Here is a 17,943-nt window from a genome sequence, read left to right on the forward strand (position 1 = left end):
TTGTGTGTGTGTGTGTGTGTGTGTGTGTGTGTGTGTGTGTGTGTGTTGAGGAAACACACACGGGTGTGTGTGTAAATATTAGTAGTGTTACCAACTACCAGTGGATAGTGCTGGTGGTGTTTTCCTTTGAGTGTTATTGATTTGTTAAACTTACCCAACAAGCAACTTATGTGGTTGCAGATTTTCTCCTGTGTATTCAGATGCCATTTGGGCATAGCTAGGGTTAGCTGATGTTCTAATTTTAGGATCTTCATGATGGCAAGAGTGGCTTTAAAAGAAGTGGAAGGGAGATCTAACTTCATGGGTTGGTTCTTTCAGGAGTGCCTTGAGATGCCTTGGGGCTCTGCAAAGGGCCTCTAGCAGCCAGAAGGCTCTTACCTGACTTTGCCTTTGGATTTCCAGGCCTCTATAGACTGTAAGAGGCAAACTGATCTTATTTATAAATTGCACAGACTGTAATAACCTGAGGGGCAGAAGCCCCGCCCCACGTTGGCGTGATTGCCACGCCTCACTGCGGAAGTAAGAGGAGATCCCGCCCCACGTTGGGGGGACCTGAAGCTCCATCCCCCATCCCCCTGCCACTGCCGGTGGAAATAAAAGGGGAGTACTTCCGGAGGGAGGGGAGGAAGAGAAGAGCAGGAGGAGGAGAGAGGAGGGGAGTAAGCGGAGGGAACCAGACCCGCTGGAGAAGCAGAGCGGAGAGTTGAACCGGGCCCGCCTGAGGAGAGGAGAAACGAAGAAGGAGGCAAGGAAGAAGCCTGAGTACGGACCAACATCGAGGGGGGGCCCGGAGTCCGGACCAGCGGTGCAGGAGCCCCGAGTCCGGACCTGCTGGAGGAATGGGCAGAGCCGAACCAGAGCCTGAGGCCTGAGGAGGAGTCTTAGGCCTGAGGCCCGCAGAGAGGCCTAAAACCTGGGGGTGGGGGGGGGGTGGAGGTGGTGGTGGTGGTGGTGGTGGTGGTGGTGGTAGGGCTTGAGACTTAAAGCTTGAGGAGAGGCGAGGCCTACAGGAAGGAAGCTTGCTCCTCTGGAGGCTTAGAGATTTGGAGGCCAGGAGGGCTGAGGTGGTTAGAAATTAAGGTGGTGGTTCAGAGTTCAGGTCAAGACAGGTATCAGGTCAGGGTACTGGCAGGCAAGCATTAGGAGTTGGGGGGTAGCTCTGGTTCCGGGCTTCAGATTGTAAATAAAATCCCATTGTAAATAAAACCCCTTCCCACCTTAAATTGTGCCTCAGTGGATTATTCTTGCTCCTGGAATACAACACAGACCATAGTATTCAAGTATAGCAACAGAAACTGGACTAAGACATCAATCCAATTTCTAAGTATGGAGTCTTCTCTGCTTAATTTTACTATGAAAATAAAGTAGCTGCCAAGAAATGAGTCACCACAGACATGTGCACCCCTGACAGAGCCCTTGATCTATAGTGAAGATTGTGGAAAGGCTCAAACATCCTCCATGGCAAGTGTGTAGAGCTGGGGTGGAACTAGTTTCATGATAGCAATCTAAAATTGGTAGCTAAAATAGCTTTGCCAAGCCCCCTTTCTATGATTCAGAGACATGATCACATCCTTTACTCTTAACTCTTAATTATTCTAATCCCCGTTAATGTTATTTTCCCTGTCTTCTAATATATACTCTGTTTTCTTTATCTTTTTCCTCTTCTCTTCCTGGTCCATCCCCTGGGGATGACAGAATAACTTGATTCACACTTTCCTTGTATTGACTCCAGAAGGCATACAGGGCTAAGAATATGTGGGAGTGGGTGCAGACCTTGAATTCTGCAACACACTTTCCCTTCTATCCCTTACTAGAGGACTGGAGTTTCACCCACAGAGAGCAAACAGGGCAGGTGGCATAAGGAAATAATCCCTAAATTCAAAAACCATAGTGACTTACCCTGGGGTTGTCACAAGCCAATCAAAGCTTGGATGTTTGCTTCAGAAAGCAGAAGATGAAGGCCTAGAAGTTGACAAATTGACCCAGGGTATGGGTTAGGCTTTGTTTCTGACTGTGCACATCCTTAAAAAAAAAAAGCCAACCTGTACAGCCCTAATAAGTGCCAACATGTTTGCTGATTACCCATGGGTGAACTGACTCTTCAGGCAGATTAATAATTTGCCTTGAGCTACACAAAGCCTGCACTTCTCATTTGGAAGAAATAAAAACAATAATTGGATAACTTGCATGTGAAAGGGTTGGATTTGTTTGGTTTGGCTGGATTTGCTTTATAGTTTACCTACATGAGAATCAAGGGATCAAAATGTCTTGGTTTAAAACAGCTGTCATTTCAGCCAAACAAAGAATGAGCCAGAGAGGGAAGTATTGGGAGGGATGGAGGTGAAAGTAGAAAGGACAAGGTGTGGGGTCTTCACTGGGAGCTTGGAGCTTCTCTGATTTGGCTGTCCTCTCAGGTTCTGTGGATTGTGTCACAGAGGATGGGGCAAACATATTTTCCTCCACTACCCTCTCCCTCTTCTGTGGAGGAACTGGGCCTCTTAGAGCAAAGAGAGTCTGTAGCAAAATGATATCAGTCTGGAAGTGACTTATTCTAGACATGTTTCAAGCCAGTCAAAGTTTTAATGTTTACTTCAAAAAGTAGTTTCTTTATAAAGATCCTGGTGTTGGCCATGGACTTTGGGCTGGTCTCTGAATTCTTGTCAAAAATCACTTTTCAAAGAGGAAGTACTATTTTAGCTTTAAAATTCTATGAAGCCAGAAGCTTAACAAGAGCAGTGGGAACAAAAGCAAACCCTCTCACAATGTCTTTTGTTTGGATGATGTTGTGGGTTGAATTATTTTCACTAAAAAAAAAAAAAAAAAAAAAAAAAAAAGGATATTGAGGTCCTCTAGTGTCTCCCAACCTGACTTTATTTAGAAAGTAGGGTCACAGTGGATGCAGCTAGGGATGATGATGTCATCCTGGAATAGAGGGGGCCTTTAACTCAGTGTAATTGTTTTCCTTAGGAAAAGTAGGGAAGGACATACAAGGAGGCTACCATGTGATGAGACAGAGAGGGGAGTGAGTCAGTGACAAGTCAAGGAATGCCAAGGATTGCTGCCACCACCGGAAGCTAGGCAAGGAAGGATTCTAGCAGGGAATGCTGTTATCTTCCAGAATAGGGGAAAAGGTTTCTGAGTTTGAAGTCACCTAGCTGTGGTGCTGTGTTAGAGCAGCTATAAAAAAGGGGGGATACAGGCTATTTATATTTGAATATTATGTATATGTTTACAAACCTATTTTCTGCAGCCAAAGAATTCTTATGCAAACCAGTTCTCTCAGGGCTTCCATTTTCCTTAGGCAAATGGATTTCAGTTTGCTAGCCTACTCAGATAAAGTTGAGGAAGAAGTTGTAAAAATTACAACCTCTACATCCCAGGTCTGCAGGAAAAGCTCTGTGTGGCTTTTAAATCTTCTGGTCTTTTGGTTCCCTAAAACACTCACAGGCATCAACCTCCCTCTCATGCAGGCCCTGTTTCTCTTCCCACAACATTGATTTCTATATTCAGAACAGGTACTAACCCAAAGATACTATGTATCTTTAGCAATTGTGGCCATATCCTTACATAACCATTGTATTATTTTCCTATTCCAATGAATACATAACAATTCACTGGCATCACAGATCATAGATCTGTCTGTGTGATTCAAAATAGAAAATGACTAGGTGACTGACTGTAGATCATTGAGGTTGAGAGATCTCAGATAGTTTCTGTTGTTGCCTCTGTCTAAGGCAGAAGTTACACACTTTGCTTTTAAATATCATAGAGCATTAGAGTGCCATTAAGGACCCCCGAGATAATCCAGCTCAAGTTCTCACCTGATGGAGGGGGCCACTGAGGTTTTGTGTTGATTAGTCTTATGTGTCAACTTGACACATGAAGTAAAGAGGGGCTGCACAGGTGGTAAAATGAATGTTATCATTATTATGTCTCTGAGGATGATATAGGAAGAGAATGGCATTTGAATCAGGAGCTGGAATAAAGAAGATATGCCTGCACCAATGGGCATTGCTTAGTCCACTGAGGACCAAGATATAAGAAAACCATGTACATTGCTGGTGCTGGTGGCTCAGTCAGTAATCTTAGCTACTAAGGAGCCTGAGATCATGGTTCAAAGACAGCCTGCAGAGACACATTTGTGAGACTCATCTCCAATTAGCCAGTAAAAAGCCAGAAGTGGGGATATGCTCAAGTGGTACGGAGCTAATCCCGAGTGAAAACAACTAACAGGCTCTGAACTCAAGCTTCCGTACTGGCACAAAACAACAACAGACCAAAATAACAATAATAAAAACCCTACCACTATTGAGAAAAACTATAGAGAAAGTCAGAATTTCCTTTCCTTGTAGGGGGACATCAATTTTATTCTTTCCCTGCAGGTCTTTAGACTTTCAGGTTGATTCCAGCTCCCTCACTGGTTCTTAGAACTTTCTGTGGGAGTTACACCACCAGCCTCCTCAGTTCTGAGGCTTTGCCATTTTGACTGAGTTATATAAGATTCCTGAATCTTGAACTTGCCGAGTTCAGCTCATGGACTTCTTGGCTTCCATAATTGCCTAAGGTAATTCTGCAAATAAAGATCCTTTTATATAGATTGTTTGCAGTGTGTCCTATTGGCCTGTTTCTCTGCAGAACGTTAATATAGACCCTGAAAAGCAATATGACTTGTATAGATACCCAGCAGCCCAGAGGCCAAGGCAAAATTGAAGCCTGTCTATATCCCTGAGTTCCATTTCGTCACAGCTTTTCCTTTTTCAGAATAGAGATGACACAAGCTTTCTTAGTAGCCAAGTTTGTTATGTAATGCTGAAGTTATTGTCTCTGGCGCTCTAGGCTCGAAATTAGCTGCACTTTAAGCTCATTTCCTGTGTGGAAATCAAGACCAAGAAGTCTGAATTTTCCTCTTGCTAATTTGTCCTGCTGTTGGAAATCATCCCTACGTTGTATATGAGACTCTTCTTATCAGATTGGACAGCTTTAGTTATGACCCCTTCCTCACAGGATTTGCTCTTGGTGGGCAAATGACCAAGGTACAGGCTACTTAGAGACAGTGTTGCTGGGAAGATTAAAAGGTCATACTCTTGTCAAAGAAGTTTGGTGAGAACTGTACTCACTACCGTATTTGTAAGCCCTCTGTACATCACCTTGACAACAAAACTAATTTCTAAAAAAAGATCATACTCTCATTTTTAGCAAGTGGTTGTGAGAATTTGCCTAAGAGGTAGATTGTACTCAGAAATAGGTCCCAATACCACCTGGTATTTTCAACTTAGGTTTTTTAGGAAATAAAACAAAACAAAAGCTACCTAACTCTTTATGCAGGAAGCTGAGAAAGGAACCAGGAAGGTGAAACTTGGAATTGGGCAAGCTTTTGAAATATTTGCTGAGCTGTCTTGTGCAGTCTGGTGACAATTTTCTTCTTGGATTGTTACACAGAGATCTTGGGCTGTATAGACCACATTACTTTCTATTTACTTTGGGTCCAAAGTTGTGTCAGGATAACTTAAAATACCACATTGCAAAGTTGAAGATTAAACAAGTAGCCATTAGTCACTGTTTTGGTAATAGGATGCCATAACACTGAAACGGGATCGTTTGACTGAAAAAGAATTACCCACTTGGTCCCACTTTGGCAGTAAGTTGAAGAACTGTGAATTGAGATTGCATTCAGTTAGCTGAAAAAATTCTTCTTTCCTTCCTTTCCTCCCTCCCTCCCTCCCTCCCTCCCTCCCTCCCTCCCTCCCTCCCTCCCTCCCTCCCTCCTTCCCCTCCCTCCCTCCCTCCCTTTCTTTCTCTCTCTTCTCCTTCATTCATTCCTTCGTTCCGTTATCCTCCCTCCTTCCCTCCCTCCCTCCTACTCTCCTCTCCTACTCTCCTCTCCTCTCTTCTCCTCCCCCCCCTTCTTTTTTTGCCAGTCCTGCATCTTGGACTCAGGGCCTGAGCACTGTCCCTGGCTTCTTTTTGTTCAAGGCTAGCACTCTAACACTTGAGCCAGTGTCACTTCTGGCTTTTTCTGTTTATGTGGTGCTGAAGAATTGAACTCAGGGCTTCATGCATGCAAGGTGAGCACTCTACCTCTAAGCCATATTCTTAGCTTCTTTCTTTTTCTTTTTCTTTTTTTCCCCCTTATATTCTACTTGTTGGTAAAAGTGGCACAATTATGAGTCAGTATTGGGACTTCATTAAACAACTAGAAAATGATGTTTCCTGCAAAACCTATGCTACATTGGAATTATCTTTAAAAATATTTATGTACTTCATCCTTTTTTTCCTTTTTTTTTAATTTGTGTCACATAATTTTTATTTATTTATTTATTTGGCCAGTCCTGGGGCTTGGACTCAGGGCCTGAACACTGTCCCTGGCTTCTTTTTGCTCAAGTCTAGCACTCTGCCACTTGAGTCACAGTGCCACTTCTGGCTGCTTTCTGTATATGTGGTGCTGGGGAATTGAACCCAGGGCTTCATGTATATGAGGTAAGCACTCTTGCTACTAGGCCATATCCCCAACCCTGTACTTCATCTTTAAAAGTACTATAGGGCTGGGGATATAGCCTAGTGGCAAGAGTGCCTGCCTCGGATACGCGAGGCCCTAGGTTCGATTCCCCAGCACCACATATACAGAAAACGGCCAGAAGCGGCGCTGTGGCTCAAGTGGCAGAGTGCTAGCCTTGAGCGGGAAGAAGCCAGGGACAGTGCTCAGGCCCTGAGTCCAAGGCCCAGGACTGGCCAAAAAAAAAAAAAAAAAAGTACTATAAATTTCCCAGGTACTGATGTCTGAACACCATGATTAAATAGCATGTGGTATAGCTGAGTTTGGGAAGTATAGCTCAAACATACTTCCTGGGGTTGATAGGACGTGGCTTAGTCACCTAAACCATCTGTGACATTGGGTTGTAGAAATGTTTTGGTGCATTTGAACCTTCTGGGCCAAAGATGAGTAATCTGTGTAATATTACAAAACAAAAAATACAATTTTATGTGCTTCAGAGTATTCTGTTAATTTTTTCTCTCAGAGAGTTCCTCCAAAAATTAGGAAATGAGTACTTAGGAAAATAAAATAATTGTGTCCTCTAATGTTGTTAGCAAAGGGAAAGGTGAGAGAAAGTGAGGAAGAAAAGGGAAGAGAGAGAAGGAATCCCTACCGAGATCCAGCAGCACAAAAGACAAGCAATCTCTCAGTATAGCTCTGTCTTTACCTCTAGCTCCTTGGGCATGCTGAGTGTTTCTCTTCATTGAGCTTCAGAGTATGTTGGCTCATGGGGAGACGGAGTACAAAGGCTGCAAGAGAGAGAGACATACCTCCGCAGTTTTGCCTTCAGTTCAATTTTATTGGTCCTTTCTTGCTTCTATGTGTGCCTGTTCCATCTTCATTATGTCAGTAGTATTATCTTTTCTTCTAAATGTCTGCTTGTTCTCACCAGACTCTACTCCATGTCTTACTACATTTTCAGAGGCCCAAATTTTTTGATCCCATACTTGTCCCAACCAGTGCCTGTGCTGAACTTGCCAGTCTGGAGAATGTCTGTCTTGAGGATGCCTGTCTTGGCAGCCATGTTTTGTGCAGGCACAGGACTCCCCATTGGCCTTTCCTGCCCTGTGCTAGATCTGGCTCAGGACCCTGGGCAGCTGGTGCACAAAATGGTCAGGGGTCTTCCTGGTATGAAAAGCTTTGTCCAAATATGAAAAAGTAGTGATTACCGGATCCCTTAGATCAGGAATTTTGAACTGAGAGATTTAACAAGAAGATGAAAGCAACTGTAATAGTTGAGGAGCACATAAGAGAAAAAGAGCAGTGGCTGTCATCCCTGAGTGAGCTGAAACTAGACTGTACCACATGGAAGAACACATACATGCTAGTGGGAGTTGACCTCTAGAAAATACTCTGAAGTATTGTAATGAGTAATATTATTTTATAAAATGTCTATTTATACTTTTTTAATGGCATTGTCTGGCTTGAGGTAGGCTAATCTCAGGCTTGACAATTACAATTACTTGACAGTGTTCTGACCAAAATTTTCATGGCTATCTAGTGGCATTGGAAATGAGGCATTCCAATTCTATGCAAGAAAATTTTGGCTCTACTCTTCTCCACATTTCCATGTCACTGAAACTAAACCAAAATCATCAACCGCCCCCCCCCAAAACATTTTACTCTATTCCCTTTACTACTTCTAACTTACCCTCCTGACTTACTGCTAGGACCTCCAGGTTCCATTGACTCCTGGTTATTGGATAGAGGGTATCCCTGCTTAACCCGAGTGAACCAAAGGGGTTCATAGAGAAAGTCAATCCTAAAAGCACTTAATATAAGAACAAGAATTGCTCATATGGTTGTAACAGTAAATAAGTAACTACTGAATACAGGGCCTAGGATCGGTTGTTATATTGAAATTGTATTCTTTAGGAACACCAAATCTAATTTTATATGCAGGTATACAAGGTATCTGTATATAATTGTGAACTTATAAGATTTACACAACAGTGATTGGTAAGGGCTGCTTTGGGTCTTAAACGGTGCTCACAGGTGCTTGTAGATTGGCATTCCCAATCCAAATGGGCAGAAGAAACACAAGAAAGATGGCAAACAATGGAGTCTTTTCTCCCACTGAAAACAAACAGGAAACAAAGCAGTCTACCAAAGACATAGAAGAGAACCCTCAAAATGCTCTACAAAGTCTACTGATAAACATGTTAAATGAAAAGTTTGAATCAATACTGCAATCCTTCCATAAGGTAATAGATGATTTCATGGCCTCAACAAATAGAAAGATAAATGAAATTCAAGAGTCAAATGACAAGATAGCTATCCAGGTAAAATATTTGAGAGACAGCACTCAAAACCAAATTAATGAAGTAAAGAAGTCCATGAAAGACCTAAGCGATGACATGGAAATCATCAGGAAAGACCAGTCAGAAGGAAAAGAGATTCAAAATCAAGTAGCTAGCCTACAGACCCGACTAACTGAAGCAGAGTATTGAATCTCAGGAGCTGAAGATTCCCTAGAATCTATGGAGAAAGATAAAAAATCAATACAAATCCAGTCCAATCAACAAAACAGATCACTACAGGAGATTCAAGACAAGATCAGGAAGCCCAATTTAAGGATAATAGGTATTGAGGAAAACTTGGAGAAAGAAGTTAATGGGATAGGCAACCTATTTAACAGAATATTATCTGAGAACTTCCCAAATATCCAGAAGGATAGGCCTATACAGATACAAGAAGCATTTAGAACCCCAAACCGACCAGGCCAGAATAGAACATTCCACTGACACATTGTGATCAAAACAGGATCAGTAGAGTACAAGGAAAGAATCCTTAAAGCTGTTAGGGAGAAGAAAACAATCACATATAAAGGAGAAGCAATCAGAATTACCCCAGACTTCTCAGCAGAGACCATGAAAGCAAGAAAAGTCTGGAATGAGGTATACCAAACACTAAATAAAAATAACTATCAACCAAGAATACTGTACCCATCCAAGCTCTCATTCATAGCTGAAGGTCAAATAAAAGCCTTCCACAGTAAGGAAAAACTGAATCAATATATCTCCACCAAACCAGCTTTACAGAAAATCCTTAAAGATGTACTATACAGGGAAAATAATCAAGATCCCAATACAGACAGAGAAATGAACCCTAAATAGTAAACATCAGATCAAGAAATGGGAAGACACAGCTTTTAATAAGATAGTGATAATGAAAGGAACAAATGATCATCTCTCAATCCTAACTCTCAACATTAATGGACTTAATTCTCCAATCAAACGACATAGGCTCATAAGTTAGATCAAAAATCAAGATCCATCTTTCTGCTGCCTCCAAGAGACACATCTATCCAGCAAAAGTAAACATCTTCTAAAAGTGAAAGGCTGGAGTCAAATCTATCAAGCAAATGGCCCCCATAAGCAGGCTGGAGTTGCAATCCTAGTATCAGAAAAAATTGACTTCAAATTAAAAAATGTAAGGAGAGACAAAGAAGGTTAGTACATACTAGTAAGGGGATCTCTCCTACAGGAAGATATAACCATTCTAAATGTCTACACACCAACTGCAGGAGCACCCAACTTCATCAAACAAACACTACTGACTCTAAAAACACTCATAGACCCAAACACATTGATAGTTGGTGACTTTAACACTCCACTATCACCTCTGGACAGATCAACACGCCAAAAACTGAACAAAGAAATCATAGAACTAAATAATTGCATAGACCAACTAGACTTAACCGACATCTACAGAATATTCCACCCAGCAACAACAGAATACACATTCTTCTCCGCAGCACATGGAACATTCTCCAAAATAGATCACATCTTAGGGCACAAAGAAAATCTGTACAAATTCAGAAATATCAAAACCATTCCCTGCATTCTCTCAGACCACAATGGAATAAAATTAGAGCTCAACTCAAACAGCCACTACAGAAAATCCTACAATTCATGGAGACTAAACAACACACTGCTGAACCATCAGTGGGTCATTGAAGAAATTAAAACGGAAATTCAAATGTTTATGGAATTCAACCAACATGAGGACACAAAGTACCAGCTCCTTTGGGACACAGCAAAGGCAGTACTCAGAGGAAAATTTATATCTCTGAGTGCATACATCAACAAACTGGAGAAACAGCAACTCAATAATTTAAGGAAGCACCTTAATTTCCTTGAGAGAGAACAACAAGCCAAACCCCAAGTCAACAGATGGAAGCAAATAATTAAAATAAAATCAGAATTAAATCAATTAGAGATGAAATAAACCATCGAAAGAATCAACAAAACAAAGAGTTGGTTCTTTGAAAAAAATCTACAAGATAGACAGACCCCTGGCAAACCTGACCAAAAAACGAAGGCAGCACACTCAAATAAACAAGATAAGAGATGAAACAGGTAACATCACCACAGAGATAACCGAAATTCAGAAAATAATAAGGGACTATTTTGCAAACCTTTATGCCAACAAATTGAGAACCTGGAAGAAATAATTTCCTAGAAAAAATTCATATCCCCAAACTCAACCATGAAGATTTAAACCTTCTAAACAGACCCATATCCAGTATTGAAATAGAAACGGCAATAAAGGATCTCCCATCCAAGAAAAGCCCAGGTCCAGACGGATTCACTGCAGAATTCTACAAGGCCTTCAAAACAGAACTCACACCAATATTTCTCAAACTCTTCAATGAAATTGAAAGAGAATGTTCACTACCAGACTCATTCTATGAAGCCAGTATAACCCTCATCCCAAAACCAGGCAGGGACTCATCATGGAAAGAGGACTATAGACCAATTTCCCTGATGAACATAGATGCAAAAATTCTCAACAAAATTCTGGCCAATTGACTTCAACAGGTCATCAAAAAAATCATACACCACGATCAAACTGGATTCATCCCAGGGATGCAAAGTTGGTTTAATATACGCAAGTCAATTAATGTAATCCACCACATCAACCGGAGCAAGCTAAAGAACCACATGGTTTTATCTCTGGATGCGGAAAAAGCGTTCGATAAAATCCAGCACCCATTTATGCTAAAAGCCCTGGAAAAACTGGGATTCCAGGGAACATTCCTGAATATAATCAAGGCAGTTTATGACAAACCAACAGCAAGCATAACTCTAAATGTTGAAAAACTAAAGCCATTCCCTTTAAAATCAGGAACAAGGCAGGGATGTCCACTCTCTCCCCTGCTCTTCAACATAGTACTAGAATTCCTAGCCAGAGCAATTAGGCAAGAAGAAAATATAAAGGGGATCCAAATAGGAAAAGATGAAGTTAAACTTTCTCTCTTCGCAGATGACATGATCCTATACCTGAAGAATCCCATAGACTCTACCCCCAAGCTACTAGAGCTGATCCAAAACTTTGGCAAAGTTGCAGGATATAAAATAAACCCTCAAAAATCAACGGCCTTTCTCTATGCTAACGACCCGAAGTCGGAGGCTGAAATCAGGAAAGCAACTCCTTTTGCAATAGCTCCCAAAACATAAAATACCTAGGAATAACCTTAACCAAAGAAGTGAAAGACCTCTTTGATGAGAACTTTAAAAGCTTGAAAAATGAAATTAAGTCAGAACTAAGGAAATGGAAAAATCTCCCATGCTTCTGGATTGGGAGGATTAATATAATCAAAATGGCAATATTGCCAAAGGCTATCTACAAATTCAATGCCGTTCCCATTAAAATCCCAACAGCATTTTTTAATGAAATAGAGGAAGCAATCCAGAAATTCATATGGAACAATAAAAGACCTAGAATAGCAAAAACAATCCTAAGCAGAAAGAGCAGTGATGGAGGAATTACAATACCCAACTTCAAGCTGTATTATAAAGCTATAGTAATAAAAACAGCTTGGTATTGGCACCGGAACAGGCCTGAAGACCAATGGAACAGAATTGAAGACCCAGAAATGAACCCACAGAGCTACACCTACTTAATCTTTGATAAAGGAGCTAAAACAATAGCTTGGAAGAAAGATAGCCTCTTTAACAAATGGTGCTGACAAAACTGGTTCAACACATGCAACAAACAAAAATTAGTTCCTTATATATCACCCTGCACCAAAATCAATTCCAAATGGATTAAAGACCTCGAAATCAAAACAGACACCCTGAAAACACTAAAGGAAGGAGTAGGAGAAACACTTGGGCTCCTTGGCATAGGACGGAACTTCCTTAACAAAGACCCAGAAAGGCTACAAATCAAAGAAAGGTTGGACAAATGGGACTGCATCAAACTGCAGAGCTTCTGCACAGCAAAGGATAGAGCTCGCAAGATAAACAGAAAGCCCACAGACTGGGAGAAGATCTTTACTGGCCATACAACGGACAAAGGCCTCATATCTAAAATATATGCAGAACTAAAAAAAATACCTACCTCCAAAACAAAACCGCAAAGAACCAATAGCCCCCTCATCAAGTGGGCTAAAGACTTAAAAAGTGACTTCTCTGATGAGGAAATTAGGATGGCCAAGAGACATATGAAAAAGTGCTCTACATCACCGGCCATAAAAGAAATGCAAATCAAAACAACATTGAGATTCCATCTCACCCCAGTAAGAATGTCATATATCAAGAAAACTAACAATAACAATTGTTGGAGGGGATGTGGCCCAAAGGGAACCCTACTTCATTGTTGGTGGGAATGTAAACTGGTTCAACCACTCTGGAAAGTAGTATGGAGACTCCTCAGAAGGCTAAATATAGAACTCCCCTATGACCCAGCAACCCCACTTTTGGGATCTATCCAAAAAACCACAAACAAAATCACACTAAAGCCACCAGCACAACAATGTTCATCGCAGCGCAATTTGTCATAGCTAGAATCTGGAACCAACCCAGATGCCCCTCAGTAGACGAATGGATCAGGAAAATGTGGTACATATACACAATGCAATTTGATGCCTCTATCAGAAAGAATGGCATTGACCCATTTGTAAGGAAATGGAAGAACTTGGAAAAAATTATACTAAGTGAAGTGAGCCAGATCCAAAGAAACATGGACTCTATGGTCTCCTTTATTGGGAATAATTAGCACGGGTTTAGGCAAGTCACAGCAGAGGATCACAAGAGCCCAATAGCTTTACCCTTATGATCACATAAGATGATGCTAACTGAAATGAACTCCATGTTATGGAAACGATTGTTATATCACAGTTTTAACTACTTTCAACGTCCCATTTGTATCTGTGGCTTCTAGTATTGATGATGTTCTTTTATCACCTTTCTGTGGTTGTATCTACACTATCTCTGTAATCTTATCTGAGTATATTGGAAACCGTGTATACTGGTATTAGAACTAGTAAATTGAAAGCGAACACCAAAATCGAGAGACACAGGGTAAAAAAAGACAAACAACAACAAAAGCAATACTTGCAAAACTGTTTGGTGTAAGTGAACTGAACACCTCATGGGGGGAAAGGGAAAGGGGGAGGAGGGAGAGTGGAATGAGGGATGATGTAACAAACAGTACAACAAATGTATCCAGTGCCTAACGTATGAACCTGTGACCTCTCTGTACATCAGTTTGATAATAAAAATTTGAAAAAAAAAAGAAGTTTCTTAAGCCAGATATTCTTAGAAGAATAAGGTCACCATTAAGAGATTATTTCAGTGGATCTGTAATGTTATTACATTTTTCATTTATTGCAGTTTCATGTCTGATCAAGGAAAATTTCTTCCAAATAAATTATGACATGCTAGAATCATGAAATGCATACCAAATTCAAAGATAATAAATATATGTTAAAAATTCTTAACAGAGGAAAAGTAGAGACAGTGGCTTAAGCACACATGTACTCGTGCACCTGCATGTGCATGCACGCACACACACACACACACACACACACACACACACACACACACACAAAATCAAGCACCCTTGACCTTGATGTTTGATGTAGAGGATTTTTCAAAGGTTTAAAAGACATGGTTGAAGTGGTAAAAATATCTTCTTCGCAATCATAAGTCCCTATTTCCAACCCTCAGTACTATTAAAAATAACTTTCGTAGGGAGTTGAATTATGGGAGGTTTGAATAAACCTTTTAGCCCTTTGCCCTGTAATTTTCAATAATTGCTGGTAATAAAAACAATTTTGTCTGTCAATGATGAATAGAAGAAAACTTCATCTTGGAATGTAAATGTATATAAAAGAAAAACAGTGCCTTATACTATATTAACAAAAATAGATGGACTGGAACCTGAAGAGGAAGAGATGTTTTATTGGAGGACCCAGACATAAGAAGTTGAAGCAGGAGGTTAGAGACTAGATAACAGAACAGAGTGCCCACTTCAGTAGAGACACTTCACTTCATAAATATGTTGAATTTAAGTTTATTTAAGCCCGGCCCTGGTGGCTCATGCCTGTAATCCTGGCTGCTCAGGAGGCTGAGATCTGAGAATCTCTGTTAGAAGCCATCCCTGGCAGGAAAGTCCCTAAGACTCTTATCTCCAATAAACTACTCAGAAAAAGCTGGAAGTGGTGCTGTGGCTCAAGTGGTGGAGTGCGAGCGTTGAGTACAAAGAGGCTCAGGGACATCACCCAGGCCCAGAATTCAAGCCCCAGGACTGGCAAACAACAACAACAACAACAACAACAAAAAGAAAATTAAAAAAGATGTTTAAACGAGATGATAGTCAAATAAGTATATTACACATGTAATACTTATATATACATACATATACATGCATATAAGTATATATATACATAGATGTATATACATACCCATATATATGCACATATACATACATATGTATTTTCTCGGCAGTGATTTTCAGTTATCTAAATAATTTAGCGGATATTTGCACATCATTTCAAAAAACACATGGGCATACTATCTTTAAAATTAATTTGATAAAAAATTAACCATCACCATTAAAAGTATAACTTTTTTTCTGAAGAATAAAGACTTTCCCATGTGTATTTTCATTAACTTCAAGCTTATAAGAGATCAAATGAACAAAATGCCCCATTTTTCATTCTGAGCATTATGGTTACTGATGATTTGAGAAGGAAACAATACACCATTAGGCATATTAGAGACTGAAAGAACCAGATGCAGCTCATTAAGAAACTGACTTTATCTGAGTCTATGCTGAGCTGAGTACCTTCTTATTAGTTCTATTCAACTTATGAAATGAAGAAAAAGACCTTGGCCCTCTATTATACCTGAAGCATTTCACTTCAGGAGTACTCGTTTCTCTCATTTTTTTCTTAAGTCTTGTGAGTGATCAGAGTTTTGAACAACCTTCAGAGTCCGTGTCCACTTACCAATTATTTGTAATCATTTTTTCTGTGACATTTTGGATGATGCAGCCACCATTTATAGGAGTCATTGATTCAGGAGGAAATAGAATATATAATAACTTGAATGCTGCATTGACTGCTTGCCTTATTCCTGGATTATAATAAGAATATCTCAATGATTCATTCCCTTTAAACAAAAGTGAACATTTACTTTACATGTCACTTTCAAGAGGGACCAGAAAGAATATCTTTGAAACACGCTCTTGTCCTTATGGGTTTAGGTGGAGGAGGGATGAACTGTATGTGATATCTATAATGCAAAACAGAAAACTTCCAGGACTTCCATTCACTGAGTAGTCTTATTAGACATGTTGTAAAGTGTCTTGACTTTTACATGTGAACAATGATGGTAGTTAACTATCATATATCCCTTCTCTCCCCTCACCAATACAACCCTTCATCAATGCATCAATGGCTAAATAAGACAGCATCTCCCAACCTCTCATATATTTAAATATGGCCATAGGACAATCTTTACCAATAGTATTTATGCAAATGCTACTAGGTACCTTTGGGATACTTCTTTCAAAGAAAGCTGATTCAATTGGTCTTGGTCTTTGCCCTTTTTGACCCATTTTCTTGCTTGGATCCCTGACTTGCTGATGGTACTAGTGACTTTTGGAAGTTTATTCTAAGCAATGGCAAATGTCTTCTAAAATGAAAAGTCTGGGAATAAAACATCTAGAAACACAGGTACCAAGATATTGGTGTACGAGAAAGGACTTGGGGGTTGAACTAAGAATGCCAGAATTGGGGCTTTCAGGTGAGCTTGTTCATTCTGGTACCAAGAATATTTGGGATCTTAGTGAACAGCCTCTAGCAACCCTGGATGGAGATGCTTAAATTATGTAGAATCATTAGGAAACACAGAGTAGTTGGAAGGCTATTTTCACTCTAATGACACATTTTAGACCTATAATGAGAGGGAAGATTGAGTAATTATTTAATAAAATTAATAGTAAACACTTGCAACAGCAATACTTACAAGACAATATGCTATAAACCAACTGTACACTTGGGGGGGATTGAGGAGCAGGGAAGGTGGAGAAAAAATGAGGGAGAAGGTAATAATTTGAAAAGAAATATACTCACTACCTTACATATGTAACTGTAACCCCTCTGTACCTTACATCATCACCTTGACAATACAATTTTTAAAAATCACCTAAAAATTAATAGCAAACACTTTTGGATGAGTAAAAAACAACAACTGAATATTGAATTTGGAGTCTGCCAAGGTAAACAGGACAATTCTATTTTTTGTTTGTTTGCTTGCTTGTTTAGGCAAGGTCCCATTATGTAACACACTATGGGCTGCCCTCAAACTTGAGATCTTTCTGTTTTAGACTCCTCAGTGTTGGACTTATAGGCATGCACTGTTATGTATGACTAAGACTATCCTTAAAAGTGCTATTTAAAAATATATTTTATTGTTATTGTAGAGATGATCTACAGAGGAGTTACAATTACATAAGTCAGGCAATGAGTAGATTTCTTTTTTGATCCAAGTCACCCCTTCCCTCACTCTCTCCCAGTTTTTCCCCTCCCATCACTACCCACAGCTGCATAGTTTATTTTCAACATAGTATCTAATGAGTACTACTGCTGTTTTTGTTTGCCCTTTGTTCCACCTTTTCTGCCCCCTTTTACCTTCCCAAAGACAAACAAACAAGACAAAAGGAAAAGACAACAAAACAGCAACAACAGCAACATAAACCTCTTGTTTCCATTTCTTGGAGTTCATGTAAAATACTATTTTATATAATCATATGCACATAGCTATTGAGCCCTTGTGATCTGCTCCTATGAATATCCCCCTGTGTCTGTCTAGAAACCCATATAATTTATAATAATTTATCATGTCCCAGAGTATGTTTTTTACCATCCAATGTGTTTACTTGTAGATTTATAGGTGCTTCTAGTTATCACAAATAAAGGAAAGCATGCAACTTACTTTTTTTTCCTAAATTCATCTCATGATGCTTAAGAGAAAATTACTTGGAAACTTTCACATTCTGAATGTTAAGCAAAGAATAATGTTAAAAGTGAGGTCCATCCAACACTAATGTTAAAAGTGAGGGCCAACAGGAGCGCTAAATTGTTTGGAGCAAGATGTTTGTTTACTTGTGTAAAT

The 17,943-nt window shown here is 40.0% G+C and overlaps 1 protein-coding gene across 2 annotated transcripts in view; it reads right to left on the reverse strand.

Moving 5' to 3' along the window:
• Window positions 1-13,518, reverse strand: part of Prlr (prolactin receptor) — a 70,270-nt gene extending 56,752 nt beyond the window's left edge. The window contains exons 1-2 of one of the 2 annotated variants that reach the window (XM_048368362.1): window positions 13,508-13,518; window positions 7,200-7,230 (exon numbers count right to left, since the gene is read on the reverse strand). The gene's annotated coding sequence lies outside the window, so the exon portion shown is untranslated. Of the gene's footprint in view, window positions 1-1,899; window positions 3,519-7,199; window positions 7,231-13,507 lie in introns of those variants that run through there. The other variant, XM_048368363.1, reaches the window with a different exon arrangement.
• Between the last annotated feature and the right edge of the window lie 4,425 nt (window positions 13,519-17,943).

Source organism: Perognathus longimembris, chromosome 19 (assembly GCF_023159225.1).
Source record: "Perognathus longimembris pacificus isolate PPM17 chromosome 19, ASM2315922v1, whole genome shotgun sequence".
Classification (NCBI taxonomy): Eukaryota; Metazoa; Chordata; class Mammalia; order Rodentia; family Heteromyidae; genus Perognathus; species Perognathus longimembris.